The sequence below is a fragment of the Saimiri boliviensis genome, chromosome 12 (genome assembly GCF_048565385.1).
Source record: "Saimiri boliviensis isolate mSaiBol1 chromosome 12, mSaiBol1.pri, whole genome shotgun sequence".
Taxonomy (NCBI): Eukaryota; Metazoa; Chordata; class Mammalia; order Primates; family Cebidae; genus Saimiri; species Saimiri boliviensis.
In genome coordinates this window covers 87,676,609-87,696,759 of record NC_133460.1, presented here as the reverse complement: position 1 = coordinate 87,696,759, position 20,151 = coordinate 87,676,609, and the positions used below count along the sequence as shown (strand labels likewise).

At 42.1% G+C, this 20,151-nt stretch overlaps 1 protein-coding gene across 2 annotated transcripts in view; it reads right to left on the bottom strand.

Annotated features, from left to right (window-relative positions):
* Window positions 1–20,151, bottom strand: part of CNNM2 (cyclin and CBS domain divalent metal cation transport mediator 2) — a 173,726-nt gene that overhangs the window by 54,444 nt on the left and 99,131 nt on the right. The window lies entirely within an intron of this gene.

Sequence of the window (20,151 nt, the reverse complement as noted above, 5' to 3'; positions counted from 1 at the left end):
TGCACTCCAGTCTGGTTGACAGAGTGAGAATCCATCTCAAGAAAAAAAAAACAAAAACTAGTATTAGAACATGAGCTATAATGGAACCTGCTTAAGGAAAAGCAATACAATTTCATTTAGGAAACTATCACCTAGCTATTTCTGTACCGTTGAACGCTAAAATAAAAATAAAAACAAACTTGGTGTGTCTTTTTTTAAAGTACTTATTTTACCTTACCATCCCCACCAGAGCTAAGTGCATTTTTTCCAATTGAATTTTCCCACCATAAAATACACTAGAAAAATGTGACACAGATCTTAAAATAGTCCTATATAAACAATACATGAGTATACATACATATATATAGAAGCACTTGCTGTATATAGAAGCCACTGGTTTTAAATGATAACTGTTGCTATTCTGGGAGACAAAAGCCTCCTTTTACTACTTCCAAAAATTCCAAAGTCTGACCCATAAGTGGCTGGCCCAGACCTTGCTAGCAGTACAGCTCCTTCAGTCCAGCCATGAACATCCTCACTCCTGGTCAGGCCTGAACTAAGGAGTCTGCCAGTAAGGCTCATTGGTGGAATATGGAATCATGGTTTCTTTAAAAAAACTAACATTTTTTGGTGAAAATAGAGGCTTATTTGCTACAGGGCCCTCTCCTGGACAGAACCCTGAATTTATCTACTAGTGTAAATGACAGCAGCTGTCAGGGGACAGTGTTGCTGCTGCCCTTTGGCCACTTGAACAACTGACAGCAGGGGGGTACCACTCAGTGAGGTGATCAGCCTCTAAAAGACATTTTTTTAAACCAGCAGAAGCAAAGTGGACAAGTCCCCTCCATTAGTGGCTGAACAGTCTTGGGCACAGTGCATGCAGGAGCCAGGAGTGTTACTTTAAAACTGACTGGTTGAATTTCACTTCTCCGTAAAAATCTCCATGCAGTAAGACCAGGAATATTATACACTGGAAAAAAACTAATCCAGGTGGTTCTCAGATTTTACAGTTTTATCAATGGAGATTTGGGAAAGGTATGAACACCCTCAAGGACATCAACATTTACATGTTAGGAAAGTTCCTGAAATTCACAAAACTGTAGGCCGGGCGTAGTGACTCAACGCCTGTAATCCCAGCACTTTGGGAGGCCAAGGTGGGTGGATGACTTAAGGTCAGGATTTCGATACCAGCCTGGCCAACATGGTGAAACCCTGTCTCTATTAAAAATATAAGAATCAGCCGGGTATGGTGGCACACGCCTGTAATCTCAGCTACTCGGAGGACTGAGGCAGTAGAATCACTTGAACCCAGGAGGTGGAGGTTGTAGTGAGCCGAGATCACACCACTGCACTCCAGCCTGGGCAGCAGAACCAAGATCTGTTATAACAAAAGAAAAAAAAGCTGTAGATACCTGCCTGACACACTGTAGGCATGCAGACCCAGATATTTACCGAGTGAGTGAATCTACAAATCACATTTATCTCAACATTTTGAACATATTTTATTTTCAATATATACAACTTTCTGAGCCAAAAAGATATTTTATATTTGTCCTAAAACTGCCTTCTCCATATTTCTAGAGGTTTTCTTTGGACTTATATTTTATGTTTATGTCTGGCATTACCTTTGAGGCTATGCTATCTATCTTAGTCATTATTATAGAGAGAAGGCTCCATCTTCTTACACTATGCACAATATTTCATCTAATAATTTGACCCTGATTTTTACAAAACCTTTTTATGTTAAACACTATACTCAACTGTTACCATCAATTTTCCCATTGTATGCTTTCTTCCACTCAAATACATACTGAGTAGCCAGACATGGTGGTGTGCCTCTGTAGTCCCAGCTACTTGGGAGGCTGAGGGTGGAGAATCACTTTAGCCTATGAGTTCAAGTTTGGCCTGGGTAACATAATGAGGCCCCTCTCTATAAAAATGTATTATATATTATATTAAAATAAGATATATATACTTTTTACATAATACCATATAATAAGTATATATAATTCTCAGCACAGGGCTAAATATATATAAATGTCTTCTTTTTTGCTGGAGCGCAATGGCATAATCTCGGCTCACTGCAACCTCTGTCTCCCGGGTTCAAACGATTCCATTGCCTCAGCCTCCTGAGTAGCTGGAACTACAAGTATGCACCACCACGCCTGGCTAGTTTTTTGGTATTTTAGTAGAGATGGGGTTTCACCATGTTGGCCAGGATGGTCTCGATCTCCTGACCTCGTGATCCTCCCGCCTCAGCCTCCCAAAGTGTTGGGATTACAGGCATGAGCCACCGAACCTGGCCTAAATGTCTACTTCTTTAAGAAAATATGATTTAAAAGATCAATTAGAAATTATTTGAAAAGTCCTTTGCTATTACAAAATGGAGCATTTTCATTTTGAAATGATTGTATATTCACATGCAGTTATAAGAAACAAGAGAAAGATCCTGTGGATTTTGCCCAGGATCTCATATACTTTTACCCAGTTCCCCCGATGGTTACATCTTGCAAAACTACAGCACAGTGTCACAGCCAGGATATGAGCATTGACAGGCCATGGCACAGGACACATCTACGTCCACAATGACCTCCCTATTGCCCTTTCATAGCCATAACCCCAAACTAATCATTTTAATAGTTTCCTCAGTAAAATAAGAGCTTAGTTTTCTATTGACAGTGGCTCTTATGCTTTAGTGTTTAAGTGTAAACTAATATTTAAAAAGCTCACAAAATGGCTATCAGTAGAAAAACATTTTTCATCAACAAAAACTTGTTTTACATGCAATGTTTTTTTTTGTTTGTTTGTTTGTTTTTTGAGACGGAGTTTCGCTCTTGTTACCCAGGCTGCAGTGCAATGGCGCGATCTCGGCTCACCGCGACCTCCGCCTCCTGGGTTCAGGCAATTCTCCTGTCTCAGCCTCCTGAGTAGCTGGGATTACAGGCATGCACCACCATGCCCAGCTAATTTTTTGTATTTTTAGTAGAGACGGGGTTTCACCATGTTGACCAGGATGGTCTCGATCTCTTGACCTCGTGATCCACCACCTCGGCCTCCCAAAGTGCTGGGATTACAGGCTTGAGCCACCGCGCCCGGCCCTACATGCAATGTTTAAAAACCCAAGAGTTGGTCTAATCCTAAGATTAGCCAACCATGCTTCCCTGGGTGAAGTATACAGCAGGTAGTTATATAAGTAAGAGAGACATGTTTTTTTAGAGAGTAGCAGAGACCCTAGCCTTGATTTAATAAATGCCTGCAGAGACACATCTGTGGCAGGATGATTTTCCAGGCAGTTGCTCTTTATCTTCTACTAATATGTAGATAGATTTAACAGTCCCTGGTAATTCAATTAAACACTTTAGGGGTTTAACTGAATTACCAGGGACACCTAAATGGGACTTTAGGGGTTGACTTTAAGTCAAGGAGGTTACTCTTAGTAGACGTGACTTAATCAGTTGGAAAGCCTTAAAAGCAGGGCAAAGATTTTCTGAAGGAAAGAAGAAACTCCTCCCATAGAAAACAACTTCAGACTGCCTGTGGGGTTCCAGCCTGCTTGTTATCTTCTCCTCCTAAGGACCTGCCCTATCAATTTGGGCTTTCTTAAACAGCCCCTCCACAACACATAAGCCAGATCCTTATAATAAATCCCTTGATGAAAGAGTGTGTGTGTGAGTGTGTGAGTGTCCCCTATTGGATTTGTTTCTTTGGTTGGACCCTGACTGATAGACTCCGGATCCATACTGCAAAGAGATTAATAGAAAGCAGATACCAAAAGACACCTAGGATTAAACTAAATTATCATTTCCCGAATCCAACACAACGAATGACTGATTTATATAGGAAGGCAAACTAATATGTGTGCACTATGCCAGAGAATCCGCTCCATGAACTTCCTGGTGACACAACAGACAAAGCAAGTAAAGCAACCCTTTGAAACAAACAAACAAAAAATAACCTCAACTGTTTAAAAGACAAGAAGCTACGTCATTTACTTCTATCCATCCAAGTGGATGGTCCCATCAAAGCCAGCCCTCCAGCCCTCTCTCCTAAGTTAGGATTCCAGGCAATAAACAATGGATGGGCTCACATTCCCACCACCACCCACTTCTTTTCTCTTTCACTTGTTCTTCAGTCCTGCTGCCAGATACTTTAGCCAGAAACCCAAAGTGAGGCAATTAATAGAAAATTCCAGTCATTATGTGACTTACTTAATGGCTCATCCAAATGATTTGTGAGAAAATCTCATGAACCAACAGAACAGAGACTGAAGAGTTTTTTCCATTATTTCTCTGAGTATTTAAAGACTTGGATTTTCCCATCTTTTGGAGAAATATTTTCTTATAAATAGTGAGGCACGCCGGGCATCTCCACTTCATCTTTTTTGGTGGTCTGTAACACTCACTGTACACTCACTGGAATGTTTTCCTAGTAAATGATCGGCAATGGAAAACATGGCTAAGACAAAAGATGGCTTTCAGGCTGAGATGATGGGAAACTTCTCATGTTCCCCAAGAGACAGGTAGTTCTTCTATAGAACGAAGGCATTTATTTTAGAACCAATGAGACTATTTCTGTCTTTCCTTTAGGCCTGTGGCCTTTATAAGAATGATAAATGAGGACTGACTAGACTACTTAGTACTCCGTTTAGTAGTAGTCCAATATATCCAATAATAGTAGTTTTTTTACTTTTTGAGACAAGGTCCCACTATGTTGCCCAGACTGGTCTCGAATTCCTCGACTCAAGTGATCTTTCCACCTCAGCCTCTCAAAGCGCTGGGATTATAGACATGAGCCACCATGCCTGGCCAATAGTAGGAGATTTTTAAAAGAGATCTATACTTCTACTGCTAAGACAAAATGTTAATGCTTTGGTTTTATGATTTATTTTTCTGTTCCATTATTAGGTTTTAGTTTTAGACCAATAATCATTTAGAACTTTGTTTTGTGGTCCAAACTTCTCGATTTCAACCAATTTCTTGCCTGATTTCTACAACACAAGTAAAGAAGATCAGTAATTATACGAAAGTCATACATAAAAATGTGGTCCTGTTTTCATGGCCACGGAACAAAAATTACCTAAGCCTAGACAATGTGCTATTTTAAGTAACACTGTAGATCAAACCACACTGTACACTTTTGCTGCAGTCACAGGCATTTTAAGGAAAGGAATGAGGTCGGTTTTTAAACCTGCTTGATGGGGAAACTGTTTTCTTTTTTTTTAAAAAACAAGAAAGATCTTAACCTCTTTTCTCATTCAAGTCTCCTCTTTTTACGAAGTCCTTCCTGATGACCTCAATTTGGAAAGAGAGAGAATTGCTATTATATATTATACAGTTAATATAAGTTAATAGTAAACATCTATATTACATAATAAATATGTGATATAAGGGGAAAAAGCTATCAAAATTGTCCCCTCCCCCACAAAAAAATCATTGGATATTAGAATTAGAAGGAAAATTAATCTCAATAAATTCTTATCCAATGTATTAATTATCTTCTGCAAATTTTGTGCTTATAATAAACTTTAAAAAATGAAATAATAAAAATATTTAAAGGTCTTCCTCACTGTCCTAAAATCCAAGCATTCTACTCTTTTGTTTCCTATCCCCAGAAACTTCAAGCACTTCATCTTCATTACAGAGGAGAAAAAAGATGCAAACCACTTTTTATTTATGACAAAGTCTCGCTCTGTCACCGAGGCTGGAGTGCACCAGCACAATCTCAGCTCACTTCAACCTCCGCCTCCTGGGTTCAAGCGATTCTCCTGCCTCAGCCTCCAGAATAGCTGGGACTACAGGTGCCTGCCACCACACCTGGCTAATATTTTGTATTTTTAGCAGAGACAGGATTTCACAGTGTTAGCCAAGATGGTCTCGATCTTCTGACCTTGTGATCCGCCTGCCTCAGCCTTCCAAAGTGCTGGGATTATAGGGGTAAGCCACCATGCCCGGCGCAAACAATTTTTTAAAACTGAATGTTCACTGTTACAGAGTCCTTCACAATTCCTACGCACCATTCCCATTATCTACCTTCCCCCAATAGCTCTTAAAAATGTGTAGAAGACTGTCGGGTATGGTGGCTCAGGCCTGCAATCCCAGCACTTTGGGAGGTTGAGGTGGATGGATCACAAGGTGAGGAGTTTGAGACCAGCCTGACCAACATGGTGAAACCTCGTCTCTACCAAAAATACAAAAATTAACCAGGCGTGGTGACATGCACCTGTAATCTCAGCTACTCAGGAGGCAGTGAGCCAGGATCGCACCACTGTACTCCAGCCTGGGTGAGACAGCAAGATTCTGTCTCAATAAAAAAAAAGTGTAGAAGACAAAAATTAGTTTTTCTCTTTTTCTTTTTTTGGACAGGGTCTCACTCTGTCACTCAGGCTAGAGTGCAGTGGCACAATCATGGCTTATTACAACCTCCACCTCCCAGGTTCAAGAGATTCTCCTGCCTCAGTCTCACAAGTAGCTGGGATTAAAGGCACATGTCACCATATCTGGCTATCTTTTGTAGAGATGGGGTTTCACCATGTTGCCCCTGCGGTCTCAAGTTCTTGGGCTCAAACAATCCATATACCTCAGCCTCCTAAAGTGTTGGGATTACAGACATGAGCCACAACACTCAGCTAAGTTTTTATATTTCTATAAGAAAAACATCACCACCTAAACATCCATGAGAGAAGCCTCGTTAAGTAAATTCTACTACATCCACACTAGAATGCTATGTAGCTAGCGTGAATGTAGGATTCTATCCATAATAGAATGCTACGCAGCTATTTTTAAAAAAAACCAATTTAGAGCTACATAAATTGTAATGAAAAGTTACTCTAAAGTAAAACCCTGTGGAATATTATATATAGTATGATCCCATTTGTATTCATTGTAATTAATTGCATTAATCATAACTATACAGGAAACTCTAGAAACAAATGTTAACAGCGGCATTCTGGCTGAAATCTGTAGTACTGTTACAAGTTGTCATTCTACAAGGTAATTCTTTTTTTTGCTTTTGAGACAGAGTCTCTGTCCCCCAGCTTCCACATCCCAGGTTCAAGCAATTCTCCTGCCTCAGCCTCCTGAGTAGCTGGGATTACAGATATTAACAGATGTGCACCATTGCACCCAGCTATTTTTTGTATTTTTAGTAGAGACTCAGTTTCACCATGTTGGCCAAGCTGGTCTCGAACTCCTGACCTCAGGTGATCTGCCCGCCTCAGCCTCCCAGAGTGCTGGGAGTATAGGCATGAGCCATTGCACCAGGCCCCTATTGTACATATTTCTAACAAGAGAAAATGTTTATTTAAACTAGGGATCAAGGAGAATAGGGTCCCCTGTCAGTGTTGAACACCTCTAAATGACCAATTACAACCCTCTAGGCCCCAACTGCTCATTCCCTCCATTGCTGCAGCGGCTAGTTCATGCAGGCTTGGAGTGGCTTCACGCCCATGCATCATTGCAAGGAGATACTGCCTCATTGCTAATGCTCAATATTTCACTTCCTGCCTTAGGATTTCTCTTGAAACTTACTCTGCAGTTATGCATATGCAAACCAGAAAGGGTGAAATCAGTGGGATAAAATACTCCATTTCGTACTGAGAGCATTTCATTCCATAGGTTCTTTAAAAGGTCCTAATGGGATTGAACACCTGTTGCCTGTAGCCAAGGTTCTATTGGATCCTTGAATTTTCTTTTCCTCCTCCTCATTTCACTTTGCTTGTCCTGAACTCCCACTTCCTGAGACTGCATTCCATATAAACTTCCCTGCATGCAAGTCTTTCTACCAGGCTGATGTTCAGGCTGAGACATCAGATAAGTGGAAAGTTTTTCTACTAATCACTTTTTGGTTTCACACATTTCATGCTCTTCTACTTGCAGATTCCAGTGCCAGATGCGTTAGAACACACTCATATCTCACTGTAATGCTGGTCTTGTACCTTTGAATGATATCCACATCATTGGATTAGCATTCCCACAGTAGGATGGCCACCAATAACTATACATCAAAGCGACTGGAACCACACAGATACATCCCAGTATATCCAAACGAAGTGTATATCCTCAGCTTAACTTTCCCTGAGTTGAATCTCAGAAATGCTTGGGACCACTCCAACATGGCCACACCCAAAAGTAAGAGACAGTAACTTAATGTGGAAAGAGTTGTTTTGACCCTCTGTAAACTTTCCAGTTTTTCAAAATTTATAAAAACACCAACATGTAAAACACTTGCTAGGTGTCTTCCCAGGGCCTTGGAAGCAACCCACCCACGTGAGAAGCACTTCAGCTTTAGCTTCATTAGGTTTATGGTAATACGGCTTTTCAAGTAACTACAACAAAGGGAGGCATAAAGCACAGGCTGAAACCCCTAAAATCTACATACTCCACCATCCTAGTCTCATCTAAACCTCAGACCTAAAAATACCCATCTGCCCATCTGGGCCTCCTCTTGTCCAATAAGCATCTTTTTTTTTTTTTTGAGACGGAGTTTTGCTCTTGTTACCCAGGCTGGAGTGCAATGGCGCGATCTCGGCTCACCGCAACCTCCGCTTCCTGGGTTCAGGCAATTCTCCTTCCTCAGCCTCCTGAGTAGCTGGGATTACAGGCACGAGCCACCACGCCCAGCTAATTTTTTTTTATGTTTTTAGTAGAGACGGGGTTTCACCATGTTGACCAGGATGGTCTTGATCTCTCGACCTCGTGATCCACCCGCCTCGGCCTCCCAAAGTGCTGGGATTACAGGCTTGAGCCACTGCGCCCGGCTCAATAAGCATCTTAAGTTCAACATGTCCAAAACGAAACCTATCATCTTTTTCACAAAACCTGTTTCCCCACTTCTAATTTTCGTACTAATGACATCTGTAAAGGTCAAATGTGAAACTGTGGGAGTCAACTTAGACACCACCTTTCCCTCTGGTTTCACCCTGCTATGACACGTTGGTACCCAACATTGTGTTAGGTTCTAAATTTAAGACTGCCTCCTAAATATCGATTATTTTCTATTTTTTTTTTTCTTTTTTAGATGGAGTGTTGCTCTATCGCCAGGCTGGAGTGGAGTGGCATGATCTTGGCTCACTGCAACCTCCGCCTCCCGGGTTCAAGCAGTTCCCCTGTCTCAGCCTCCCAAGTAGCTGGGACTACAGGCATGCACCATCATGCCCCGCTAGTTTTTTGTATTTTAGTAGAGATAGGGTTTCACCACGTTGGCCAGGATTGTCTTGATCTCCTGACCTTGTGATCTACCTGCCTCGGCCTCTCAAGTTGCTGGGATTACAGGCATGAGCCACTACGCCTGGCCTATTTCTTTCTTTCTTTTTTTTTTTTTGAGAAGGAGCCTCACTTTATTGCTCAGGCTAGAGTGCAGTGGCATGATCTCAGCTCATGCAGCCTCTACCTCCTGGACTCAAGCGATTCTCCCACCTCAGCCTCCAGAGTAGCTGGGACTATAGGCATGGCCCACCATGCCTGGCTAATTTTTATATTTTTAGTACAGATGGAGTTTCACTGTGTTGGCCAGGCTGGTCTAGAACTCCTGACTTCAAGTGATCCACCTGCCTTGGCCTCCCAAAGTACTAGCATTTCAGGCATGAGCCACCACAGCCAGCCAATTATTGCTTCATAGTCTCCATCCCGATCACCAGTTCACCTAAATTCCAGATCCTCATTACCTCTAACATTATCTAACTTTAATGTTCTCTCCTCAAGGCCACCTCACCGACGCCATAGTAATCTTATTAAAGACCAATCTGAACATGTTACTCCCCTGCTCAAAATTCTTCCATAACTTCCCACTGCATTTAGCAACATTTAAGTTCTTCGGGATGGCCTTCAAAGCCCAACATGATGGGAGCCTCCTCTAGCCACATCTCCCATAGCTTTGCTCATTCCATGCCAGAACATAACGTTTTCCAATTCCCCAAACTAGATATGCTATTTCACTGTTCCCTTTGCCATAAACACTGCCCTCCCTTTGGCTCCTTTGCCCTTATTCTCCCCTCAAAGATTCAATTTAAGCATCATCTCATCTTGGAAGTCTTCCTAACCTCACCAAGGCCAACTGGGTTTGGTGCCCGTGTCTGTTCCCATAAATCCTTCACTAGCTCCATTAGGGCACTTATTATCCGTATTATAACTGTCTCTCTCCTGAGAGTTTAGTCCTCTGTGAGACTCTGGAAGGGAAAAGTTCTCCTTCATATCTAAAGCCTCAGAAACTAGTATATCTAGTATATAATACTTTTTTTTTTTCCCCCCCCAGATGGAGTCTCCCTCTGTCACCCAGGCTGGAGTGCAGTGGTGCCATCTCAGCTCATTGCAACCTCCACCTCCTGGGTTCAAGCAATTCTCCCTGCCTCAGCCTCCCGAGTAGTTGGGATTACAGGTGCCCACCACCATGCCTGGCTAATTTTTGTATGTTTAAGTAGAGATGAGGTTTCGTCATGTTGGCCAGGCTGGTCTTAAACTCCTGACCTCAGGTGATCTGCCAACCTCAGCCTCCCAAAGTGCTGAGATTACAGATGTGAGCCACCATGCCCGGCCAATACTTTTAATAAACATTAATTAAATAGATCAAATTAATCTTAAAAAAGTGGGAGGGGGGCCAGACACAGTGGTTCAGGTCTGTAACCCTAGCACTTTGGGAGGTTGAGGTGGGTGGATAACTTGAGGTCGGGAGTTCGAAGCCAGCCTGGCCAACATGGTGAAACCCGGTCTCTACTAAAAATACAAAAATTAGCCAGGTATGGTGGCAGACACCTGTAATCCCAGCTACTCAGGAGGCTGAGATGCGACAGTCACTTGAACCTTGGTTGCAGTGAGCCGATATCGCACCACTGCACTCCAGCCTGAGTGACAGAGTAAGACAGTCTCAAAAAAAGAAAAAAGAAAATGGGGGGGAGGGGGATGAAGGGTATGGGGGAAATGGCATTATCTCTCCAAGATCTTATCGTAAGAGGAGCTTGTCTTTTTTTCCTGGGACACAATGCAGTAAACAAGGCCAATCAGTGACTGCCAGTTGATTATAATTTTAGCAACCATTTCCCAGAAGAATGACCAATTGTTGTTACCTAATCTAAGGCCTTGTACATAAAAGACACTCATTTCCTATTTAATTGTACTGATTTTATTATTTTAACTCCTATTGGCACCAAATTCTAGAAAAGTTACAATAGAGTTTGTCCTCAGATGAAGCCCACTTGAAAAACAAGTAGAAATCAAACCCTGTGCTCCTTCCTGTTGTGCTTGAGAATGTCTTCAAGAATTTTCATTATCTTCTCAAACACAAAACATGAATTTAGCCTCAAACCCAAGACTCTGGTATTCAAATATGATGAGTTGTCAAGTAAAAAAAGGTAAGTGTTTACTGAATGACTCGATGAACAAATGAGTCAATGAATGGCCAAAAGAACTCCACATTCATTTGCTTACGTAAAGAACTTTAAAACAGACCATTCTTTTGAGGGACGCGCTCTGCGCTCCGTGGTAAAAATGACAACTGTCTAAAGCTTTCTGTAACTAGCATTACAAATGCCTCATGGAACATCACCTCAGTTCCTGATACAATGTTCAGAAGACCTGGGCTGTCCCTGGTCACTGACCCCTCATCAAAAAAGGTACAGATTTTAAGAGCTCAAATATGTGATAGGATCCTAGGCATACTATCAGTGATTAAGACCTTAAACTCTAAAATTAGACAAGTATGGATGTGGATGCTTTGACTCTGCTACATACTACCTGTGTGACAGCAAGTCATTTACCTTCTCATGGCCTCTCACTTTGACCATCTGTAAATGGAGACATGCCCTACATTTGCAACAAAAATTGAAAATCAAATGAAAAAAGTAGAATTTAAATAGTGCCCGGCACACAGTAAGTGCTCAATAAATGATAATATTACTGATGAACTTTTTCATGGATCTGGAAGCTAAAAATCATCTCAAATGTACATGCATAGTACCTGTTAGTATCTATAGAAACAGGATCTTGGGATCACTGGAATTATTCAGCTATAAGTAGCTTCTTTCAAAACACAGATTGCAGACTTCTATCAAAGACCATCATGTGTATCACCTGAGCATCCAATCCTATGTATGCTTATTTTGCTTTAAAGTTCTTCAATACAGCAACTCTACCAATTGTTCGCTCTGTTTCCCAAGACCAAAATTTTGCAGCTGGGTGGATCAAATGGGTTATGGAGATTGTCCTCCCTCCCCTCTCACCTCTAGAAGTAGTTGCTCCCGCTTACTGGATGAGGCAGTGGGGAGGGCGGCCCATGAAGGAAGCTTGTACAGCCACTGCCTTTGTCATGTTTCCTCTGTGAAGAAACAGAAGACTTCAGTTCCTGGGATTGGTTAAGCTCTAGAATAGAGAACTAAGGAACTACTTTGTATTTTCCTAGGAATCTCATCTCTCTTTGTGCAGAGCGCCATTGCAGCCAAACTGTTACATATTCTTTTTGCATCTTTGTCAGGAAACTGGAATGATAATAAACACAGGTAGCTTGCAATACACAATTAATTGAATGAAGTTGGCACAGAGCAGAGAAAGACTCAAAGACTGAGGGAATGAGAAGGGGAAAAGCCAATGAAAGAATAAATTATGTGCAATGACCATACCAACCTTGACATTTTCAAAGATATTGCAAAGATTTCTATGTTTCGGATTAGAATTCACTTGAGGTCAATACAGCTGGTCATAAATTAATTCAACAAATATTTTTATTGAGCACTCACTATATGCTAAGCATCGTACCATGCAACAGGGACTAAACACAGATACAAGACTGATTTCCTTACTGTCAAGGAACTGGAAGTCAACCAAGGAAGACAGGCAAGGAAAGTCACGTGGTAGACTCTCTCTTAACTGACCTCCATGTAACAATGTGCTGACTAACGAACACACTCCATTCTCCCTGTAAAACATACTGACTGAGGCCCACAGCGCACTGAATGCTTTTGGCTAGTAGACTGCTACCTAGTACGCTGCATTCTAAAGTCCCCTAGATTAGGCATAATTTTTACTAAGAATTGATTATTTCTGTCTCCAAACCTTTTTGATTTTTTGAGACAAGATTTCACTCTGTCTCTTAGGCTAGAGCGCAGTAGCACAATCATGGCTCACTGCAATCATCTTGACCTCCTGGGCTTAAGCAATTCTCTCACCTCAGCCTCTTGAGTAGCTGAGACTACAGGTGTGTGCAACCACGCCAAGCTACATTTTGGTATTTTTTGTAGAGACACAGTTTTGCCATGTTGCCCAGGCTGGTCTCAAACTCCCGAGGTCAAGCGATCTACCTGCCTTGGCCTCCCAAAGTGTTGGGATTACAGGCATGAGCTACCACTCCCAGACTCCAAAACTATTTATGACACTTGTACTTGATGCCACAATTGTGTAATTGAAGCATTATAAAAACTTAAAAGAATAGAAAAGTTGTTTCTATGGACTCTTAGTCAATTTTGTGCTGCTGCATCACAATACCTGAGACTGGTTAATTTATGAAGAACCGATTTCTTACAGTTTAGAGGCTGGGAAGTGGAAGGTTGAAGGGCCCACGTCAGACAAGGGCCTTCATGCTGTGTCATCCCATGGCAGAAGGGCAAGAGAACAAGAAAGGACTGAACTTGCTTCTATAACAAGCCCATTCTCACAATAACTAACCTAACTCCATAATGACACCAATCCATTCACAAGGAACCTGATGACCCAATCACCTCTTATTAGACCCCATCTCCCGATGCTTGTACTAGAGATTAAGTTTTGCCACATGAACTTTGTGAGTCAAATTCAAACCACAGCAAACATTATGATGAATCCTTTGGAAAGAATCAATAAAAGCAGGTTGTTAAACAAAAAAATCCCTGCTATTGAATTAGAAGTGGGTAAGAGAAAAAAAAATCTAGAAAGATTCTGTACTTGTAGTGCTTTGAAAATGTTTTGTATTGCTTTTTCCACTTTAAATGAAAACTCAGATTTAGAAAAGATTTGGGGAACTTAGAGAAGATATATTATGGATGTGATTCATACATGATTGTATGAAACACCAGTGAGCCCAACTCAAAGAAAACACCTGGGTTCTACTTCAGAAGAATGGTAATACCATCTTCCAATGCCTGTTGAAATTGATTCAGGCAAAAAACATTAACAGATGCTAAAACCATCAGGGGAAGAGGCTGATGGAGAAAATAATATTTGTGTGGTGCCAAAGTATCATTTCACAGGCTGGGCGTGGTGGCTCAAGCCTGTAATCCCAGCACTTTGGGAGGCCGAGGCGGGTGGATCACCAGGTCAAGAGATCGAGACCATCCTGGTCAACATGGTGAAACCCCGTCTCTACTAAAAATACAAAAAATTAGCTGGGCATGGTGGTGCATGCCTGTAATCCCAGCTACTCGGGAGGCTGAGGCAGGAGAATTGCCTGAACCCAGGAGGCGGAGGTTGCGGTGAGCCGAGATCGTGCCATTGCACTCCAGCCTGGGTAACAAGAGCGAAACTCCATCTCAAAAAAAAAAAAAAAACTGCGATGGGAGCTAGAAATAAAAGCGCTGTCTCACTCATTACCAAGTATCACTTCACAGATCACTGCTAATCCCAAAGAAAGCTTATCTTTAGAACAAAGACAACTACAGTCACCACCTTAATTTGATTTTAATCAAGTTTAAAATCATTAATAGTGGATAATCAGACCTTATGTGCCACCTAAAGTACTGCACACTAAAATACATTTCATTCCATATATATATATATATATATATTTTTTTTTTTTTTTTTTTTTTTTGAGACGGAGTTTCACTCTTGTTACCCAGGCTGGAGTGCAATGATGCGATCTCGGCTCACCGCAACCTCAGCCTCCTGGGTTCAGGCAATTCTCCTGCCTCAGCCTCCGGAGTAGCTGGGATTACAGGCACGGGCCACCATGCCCAGCTAATTTTTTGTATTTTTAGTAGAGACGGGGTTTCACTATGTTGACCAGGATGGTCTCGATCTCTTGACCTTGTGATCCACCCGCCTTGGCCTCCCAAAGTGTTGGGATTACAGGCGTGAGCCACCGCGCCCGGCCCTTTCATTCTTTATATTCTTGACTAAAGTGTTTAATCAAGAATTTAGTTCTAGCTTCAAGTGTACAGAAATACATGGGATAGTGAAATGAGTTAAATGGTATCATGACAAAACAATCATACAAGCCCTACATGTAGGGCACTCTACAAAACAACTAGCTTGGTTTCTTTAAGAAGCCAGTTGGGCGTGTTGGCTCATGCCTGTAATCCCAGCACTCTGGGAGACCAAGGCGGGCAGATCACAAGGTCAGGAGATCAAGACCAACCTGGCTAACACGGTGAAACCCCATCTCTACTAAAAATACAAAAAATTAGCCAGGCGTGGTGGCACACACCTGTAGCCCCAACTACTCAGGAGACTGAGGCCGGAAAATTGCTTAAGCCCAGGAGGTGGAGGTTACAGTGAGCTGAGATTGCTCCACTGCACTCCAGCCTGGGTGAGAGTGAGACTCCATCTCAAAAAAAAAAAAAAAAAAAGCCAGTATAATTATTAATTTTGCTTGGTATTATTACAGTACCATATTTGGTTACATCACAAAACGTCTTCATTGCTTAGAATCATGGGGCATGAAACGACATGTCTTGAATCTGTTTTGAAATGTTTTTGCAAAGAAAAAAAGATAAATGAAAACAAAACTAATATTTATTGAACTGGTAATGGATAAATTGTGGTTTATTGCATATTTTCTCTACTTTTGCATATACTTTAAACTTATTAAAATTTTAAAAAGTCAATATCATGAAAAAACAATGTCAAAAAGCTGAGGGGTGAAATTATTCTAGCTTTAAAGAGATAATAAAAGCATAATATCACAATGCAATGCAAAAATCTTGATTGCACCCTTGTTAGAAGGAAATCAACTATAAATGACATTTGTGGGACGATTGGGGAAAATGTGAATATGGGGAGAATAGTCAATGATTTTAGGGTATAGTAATTTTCTTAAGAGTGATGATGGGCCGGGCGCGGTGGCTCAAGCCTGTAATCCCAGCACTTTGGGAGGCCGAGGCGGATGGATCACAAGGTCGAGAGATCGAGACCATCCTGGTCAACATGGTGAAACCCCGTCTCTAATAAAAATACCAAAAAAAATTAGCTGGGCGTGGTGGCGCGTGCCTGTAATCCCAGCTACTCAGGAGGCTGAGGCAGGAGAATTGCCTGAGCCCAGGAGGCGGAGGTTGCGGTGAGCCGAGATCGCGCCATTGCACTCCAGCCTGGGTAACAAGAGCGAAACTCCGTCTCAAAAAAAAAAAAGAGTGATGATGGATTTAGGATTATGGGGAAGAAGATGAAAACAGCTCAGGATAAAGTATAATGTTTGTAACTTTCTTTGAAATGACTCAAAAAATATTAAAAATGATCAAATCTGGAAGATATATGTATATTATACTAGTCTCATTTTTATTTTTACATTTTTGCACATTTTTATAATCAAAACTTAAGTTTGCCAAATGATTGCAATTTTATTTTGAAATAATGTTTAGGGTATATATGTATAATTTTTAATGATTCCCTCCTTTTGCTGGCTTTGTTGTTTAATGAAGTCATATGGACTGGATATGTGTCCCCTCCAAATCTCGTGCTGAAATGTGATCTGCAGTGTTGAAGATGGGGCCTAGTGGGAGGTACTGGATCATGGGGGTGGATCCCTCATGAATGACTTAGTGCTATTCACTTGGTGTTGGGTGAGTTCTTTTTTGGGAGTGAGGGGACAGAGTTTTACTAGTCACCCAGGCTGGAGTGCAATGGCACAATCTTGGCTCACTGCAACCTCTGCCTGCCAGGTTCAAGTGATTCTCCTGCCTCAGGAGAGTAGCTAGGGTTACAGGCACTCACCACTATGCCCTCTATTTTTAGTAGAGATGGGGTTTCACCATTTTGGTTAGGCTGGTCTTGAACTCCTGACCTCAGGTGATCCGCCTGCCTCAGCTACCCAAAGTGCTGGGATTACAGGCATGAGCCACCATGCCCGGTCCAGTGTTGGGCAAATTCTTGCTCAGTTCACCCAAGATCTAGTCATTTAAAAGAGTCTGGGCCAGGCGCAGTGGTTCATGCCTATAATCCCAACACTTTGGGAGGCTGAGGGAGTGGATCATGAGGTCAAGAGATGGAGACCATCCTGGCTAACATGGTGAAACCCCATCTCTACTAAAAATACAGAAACTAGCTGGGTATGGTGGCATTCACCTATAGTCCCAGCTACTTGGGAGGCTGAGGCAGGAGAATTGCTTGAACGCAGGAGAATTGCTTGAACACAGGAGGTGGAGGTTGCAGTGAGCCAAGATCATACCACTGTACTTCAGCTTGGGCAACAGAGCAAGACTCTGTCTCAAAAACAAACAAACAAACAAAAAAAGTCTGGGACCTCAGCTGGGCATGGCTGGGTAGGGTGGCTCATGCCTGTAATCCCAGCACTCTGAGGCCAAGGCAGGCGAATTGCTCGAGTCCAGGAGTTCAAGACCAGCCTGGGCAACATGGCAAAACTCTGTCTCTACTAAAAAATACAAAAAATTAGCTGAGTGTGGTAGTGTGTGCCTGTAATCCCAGCTACTCAAGAGGCTGAGGTGGGAGAATCACCTGAGCCCGGGAGGTCAAGGCTGCAGTTAACTGAAATCATGCCACTGCACTCCAGCCTGCGCAACCACAGGAAGACCTTGTCTCAAAAAGAAAAATAAATAAAAGAGTCTGGACCTCCTCCTCCTTTCTCTTGCTCTACCTCTCACCATATGATATGTCTGCTCCCTCTTTGCTTTTCGCCATGATCGTAAGCTTCCTGAAACCCTCACCAGGAGCAGATGCCAACGCCATGCTTCCTGTACAGCCTGGAGAACCATAAGCCAAAATAACGCCTTCTTTCTTTATAAATTACCTAGTCTCAGATATTCCTTTACAGCAATGCAAATGGACTAACACATGAACCAACTAAGGGTAAGACAGGAGAGGATCCAGATGGTGGCATGCTGCTAAATGTTTAACAGCCAGCTCTCTGGAAAACACTGATTTGTAGCATTTGCCAATTTCCTTGGTGTAAGTATTCCTACCATGGCTGATTCCAAGTTATTAACACAGTGTCACTAACCAGTTGAAAAGAGGTAAGCACAATCAGTTTCTTAAGCCAGTATAGGATCCAGTTCCAACACATCACTTGATCCAGACCATAGCAGGGGGATACTTCATCTATCAGGTCACCAGCTGACAATGGGGAATGAAGAAAGAGTTTAAACACACACAAAAAAGTATGACAGCACCTTCCTCAAAGGGCTGCTTTGAAGATTAAATAAATTACATATAAAATACTCAGCACAATGCTTGGCATATAAAATAATAACTAACTAACTAAGAACCTCCTATTACTATCATTTCCTAACCTGATCCAAAATGTAAAAGATCATCTCAACAACTACAAACCCTAAGAAAAGTTCCAAATCAGCATGCCCAACTGACGTGGTAGAAGCTGCAGTTTCACAGGTCTGTTTAGATAAGGAGAAGTCAGAATTCGTGGCTGCTTCAGTCCCATGATGAAATTCCTGTGAGGCTTTCACTGACTAAGAATGCCACGTATCACTTAAACACATTCACCAAAGATAAACAGAACTCTCTCTGTCTGATCTTAAAGAATTCTAACTTAGCCTTCAAAACCTTCTTTACCAGGAATGTGAAGTTACCACAGGCAACTATCTTTGGCTGAGATTACTACATATACATACACCCATATATACATATATATTCACCCACACATGGCAGAAGTAATTCTTATCTAAAGGAACCAATATTTTCTCAAGAATTTGCTAGAAAACATTTTGTTCCATGTATCCTGTTTTGAAATCATAAATTAGAGTTGTATTCTTCTAGGGGAAAGAGGCCATAGAAAAAGGAGAATACTGCCGGGCGCGGTGGCTCAAGCCTGTAATCCCAGCACTTTGGGAGGCTGAGGCGGGTGGATCACAAGGTCAAGAGATCGAGACCATCCTGGTCAACATGGTGAAACCCCGTCTCTACTAAAAATACAAAAAATTAGCTGGGCATGGTGGCGCGTGCCTGTAATCCCAGCTACTCAGGAGGCTGAGGCAGGAGAATTGCCTGAACCCAGGAGGCGGAGGCTGCGGTGAGCCGAGATCGTGCCATTGCACTCCAGCCTGGGTAACAAGAGCGAAACTCTGTCTCAAACAAAAACAAAAACAAAAACAAAAAAAAAAAAAAAAAAGAAAAAGGAGAATACTGACAATGTTAGCCTTTAACATGGATGATTAACAGTGAAGTCCAACTGTCCGTAGCACTCTATGCTTCCCACAGCAGGAGTCAAGTCAAGAGGGAACTGCTGCAGTAAGACTATCCCCTACAGGTCTCATTGTCAAAAACTGAGTGGGAGCACCAGAACTCTGCCATTTCTGGCAGGACCACTCCTCCCCCTGCCCCTCCATACTCACAGCCTTCCCATTATTGTCTGTCTTGGCACCATCAGGACCAGCCTGGCCAAGATGGTGAAACCCTGTCTCTACTAAAAATACAAAAGTTAGCCAGGTGTGGTGGCGGGTGCCCAGCTACTTGGGAGGCTGAGGCACGAGAGCTGCTTGAACCCGCAGAGGTTACAGAGAGCCGAGCTTGAGCTACTGCACTCCAGCCTGGGTGAGGGAGAGTAAAAATTAAAAGATTGAAAATGGGGTAGGGGGGATGTTAAAAAAAAAGAAAGATTGAAAACCTGAAATAAAATGGCTAAGAAAGCAGAAATATAGAAATATTTTATAATTGCCATGAAAGAGTTGAACTGACATACTAATAACTTTTTATTTATTTTTGAGACGGAGTCTCCTACTGTCACCCAGGCTGTAGTGCAATGGTGCGATCTCGGCTTACTGCAATCTTGGCCTCCTGGGTTCAAGCAATTCTCCTGCCTCAGCCTCCCAAGTAGCTGGGACTACAGGCGTGCATCACCATGCCCAGCTAATTTTTTTGTATTTTTAGTAGAGACGGGGTTTCACCACGTTGGCCAGGATGGTCTTGATCTCCTAACTTTGTGATCCATGTGCCTTGGCCTCCCAAAGTGCTGGGATTAAAGGCGTGAGCCACCGTGCCCGGTCCACTATAACTTTTTAAAAAACACATGAGTAATACATGTTCACTGTAGAGA